This window comes from Suncus etruscus, chromosome X (assembly GCF_024139225.1).
Source record: "Suncus etruscus isolate mSunEtr1 chromosome X, mSunEtr1.pri.cur, whole genome shotgun sequence".
Classification (NCBI taxonomy): domain Eukaryota; kingdom Metazoa; phylum Chordata; class Mammalia; order Eulipotyphla; family Soricidae; genus Suncus; species Suncus etruscus.
Genome location: NC_064868.1, coordinates 75,900,575 through 75,904,123, shown reverse-complemented (window position 1 = coordinate 75,904,123; position 3,549 = coordinate 75,900,575). Strand labels below are relative to the sequence as shown.

Genomic DNA, 3,549 nt, shown 5'->3' with positions numbered 1-3,549 from the left:
GCCACCAGATATGTCCCAAGGGAAAAGCCCCCCTGTGTGTTTGCCACTGCTTTTGGCAAACCCAGATGAGTCTTGCATCATAGTCATTCTCCCACCCTGGCTGTCATACTTGGCAGTAAAGGGTGGGAGAGAACAAGTTGAACTCTCCCATCAAATGCATGCTGATTGGGATGGTAGCTGAAGTTGCTCTCCAGAAAAGGAGGGCACTAGACCTAGGCTCTGGAGGAACAGACTTGGTTGAATCACTGGTTCAATCACCTTGCTTCAATCATACTGGAAAACCTGCCTAATTAAGATGCTTATGCCAAGGTCCCAATATATGACCAGAATTGGGTACAAGGATGAGAAACCTAAGGGAGAGTCAAAGATTTGACTCAGGTCCACAAGTTGAGGAGAGAATGTTGAGAACTGAGTTCTGAACAAGGAGGGACACCATTTTGTAAAGGCTACACCTCAGGTTCTCAGCAGGAAGAGATGCCATTGTGTAAGAACCACATAGTATAAAACACATGCTAGGTGTTCACAAGCTTATTTCCATAGGTATGAGCCCAAGCTACCTGTCCATGCCAGGTAGTCTGCAAGGAAGAACAAGGGAGCAGTAGGATGATACCCCCAGACAATAGTCAATCATTTTAAGGATCATCAAAAAGCTGGAACCTCCCTATAAAGTTTCCCTATGTAATCTTCCTCATGACTTTGGGCAGGGCTCATCTCCTTCGGGAGGTGGACCTGGCTGGCTAGTATGGGAATCTTATTGACAGAAGGATTAAAGTATTGAAACTTAAAAAAGAAATAATTACAAAATGATGCTACATAAGTTAAAATAAGAGAATGGTGTTATATATGTGTGTGTGTAAGCAACACAAATAAAAACTGATACATTAGATGAATTAAGTAACCCCCTAACAAACCTCTAAAATTTAATCATGAATAACTTTGTAAATGTGTATCTCATGGTGATGCAATTAAAATATTTTTTGGTTGGGGGCCACACTTGGCAGTGTTCATGGGTTACTCTTTGCTATGCATTCAGAAATAACTCCTGGCAGGCTTGGAGGACCATCTGAGATGACCGAAGATTGAATTCAGTCTGCTAGATGCAAGGCAAATGCCCTATCTACTGTGCTATAACTGCAGCCCCTAAAACAATTAAGAAAAAGCATAAAAAAATTCTCAAATAGGGCCAGAGAGGTAAAGAAGTTAGAGGAGTTTTAGTACTTACCTTGCACACTGTTGACATGCACATTGCTAATTTTTGGCAGCACAAAGTATCTACTGAGAATGTATCCAACACAGAGTCAGTAATAAGTCCTGAGTACTGCCTAGTGTGGCCCAGCCATACTCACCAATTGCAATTCTCATAATTTTTACGTTAAAATATGTAGATGCTTTACTTGTAGGAATTGTTTTGGTCTTAAAACCTTGGTTACAACCTTTTTTAAAATTAATGTCTTTATTTAATACCTTGATTACAAACATGATTGTGGTTGGGTTTCAGTCATGTAAAGAATACCCCCCTTCACTAGTGCAACATTCCCATCACCAATGTCCCAAATCTCCCTCCTTCACAATCTACCCCCTCATGTACTCTAGACAGGCTTTATACTTCCCTCATTCATTCACATTGTTATGATAGTTCTCAATGTAGTTATTTATCTAACTGCACTCATCACTCTTTGTGGTGAGCTTCATGTATTGAGCTGAAACTTCCAGCCCTCCTCTCTTTTGTCTCTGAAATTTATTGCAAAAATGTCTTTTATTTTTCTTAAAACCCATAGATATATGAGACTATTCTGAATCTATTTCTCTCCCTCTGACTTATTTCACTCAGCATAATAGATTCCATGTACATCTATGTATAGGAAAATTTCAAGACTTCATTTCTCCTGACGGCTGCATAATATTCCATTGTGTATATGTACCACAGTTTCTTTAACTAGTCATCTGTTGAAGGGCTTCTTCATTGTTCCCAGAGGCTGGCTATTATAAATAGTGCTGCAATAAATATAGGTGGGAGGAAGGGATTTTTGTATTGTATTTTTGTGTTCCTCAGGTATATTAGGAGTGGTGTAGCTGGATCATATAAGAGCTCAATTTCCAGTTTTTGGAGGAATCTCCATATCGCTTTCCATAAAGGTTGGACTAGGCAGCATTTCCACCAGTAGTGAATAAGAGTTCCTTTCTCTTCACATCCCCACCAGCACTGCTTGTTCTCATTCTTTGTGATGTGTGCCAATCTCTGTGGTGTGAAATGGTACCTCATAGTTGTTTTGATTTGGATCTCCCTGATGGTAATCTTCATAATTTAAAAAAAATGTATCTTACTAGTCACCTGCAAATCATAAATTGAATGGAAATGCTCTACCTAATTAAAAATGTGCATTTTCCAGTTCATAAGCATGATAATCGGGTTTTTACACGCCTATGTGATATGTGCCTCCCTTCAACCTTGTTACAAAGTCGACACATGACCCTTCTGATATGAAAAAAAAAAGAACAAAAAATGTACAAAAGTCTTATTGTTATAATTCTATTTTATTGTAAAATTTGAACTACTTCCTCTTCTATGATAAAACAATGAACAAAGCCAATTCTGATTCTTCTGATTCTGCATCATATTGGAAGTACTTGGCTTGCTCACAGGACTCTCACACTTGCTTACAATATGTCCACATTTTTAGTAGTTGTGCTTGCTCGGGTTTGCACACATTTTAGTTGCAGGAATCATGTACCCTTTTCCTTAAGTTGTAGGTGACCATAAGCAATAGTACTTATAAGATCACACTCAGCTTGGGGGGAGGGGATGTCCTGAGGATCCCATTCAAGACCTCATGCTTACAAAGCGACCACTAGACCACTGAGCCACATCCCCACTTCAGCTCTAAGTCACTTAAGGTGATATAACAAAAATACGTATTTGCATCCTCCAAAGATCATGCTATGCATGTGCCAGAGACATATTACAGATTGTAAGGCACTTGCCTTGCAGGTGGTTGACCAGAGTTCAATCCCAGCACTCCATATGGTCCTCCAAGCTCTCCATGAGTGATCCCTGAGCACAGATCTAGTGTGGCTCAACCATACATCCCCCCAAAATTTTTGCTTACCCTAGTATCTCTCTATCTTTCCTTATAAATTTTAGAAAGCGCTTTCTATTATATTTAACAAAAATATTGGTAACATTTTAAATATCTAGATCAATCTCAAGAGAACTGACATTTTCCAGTATATTTAACTTCCATCATAAAAATCTTATCTATGTCCTCCTGAATTCATAAGTGACATTTTCCAGTTTACTATTGAATTATTGCTAGAATATAGAAGAGCTTTAAGTTAGAGTTGACTTAAGATTTTATGTTATTTCAAGATAATCATTCATTTTTTTTTGGTTTTTGGGCCACACCCGTTTGACGCTCAGGGGATATTCCTGGCTATGTGCTCAGAAATCGCCCCTGGCTTGGGGGGACCATATGGGACGCCGGGGGATCGAACCGCGGTCCTTCCTTGGCTAGCGCTTGCAAGGCAGACACCTTACCTCCAGCGCCACCT

The 3,549-nt window shown here is 39.5% G+C and overlaps 1 non-coding gene across 1 annotated transcript; it reads left to right on the top strand.

Annotated features, from left to right (window-relative positions):
- The first annotated feature begins 2,378 nt into the window (after positions 1 to 2,378).
- On the top strand, positions 2,379 to 2,482 carry LOC125999923 (small nucleolar RNA U13). Its single transcript, XR_007492355.1, has one exon. It is a non-coding gene; the product is annotated as a small nucleolar RNA U13 (small nucleolar RNA).
- The last annotated feature ends 1,067 nt before the right edge of the window (positions 2,483 to 3,549 follow it).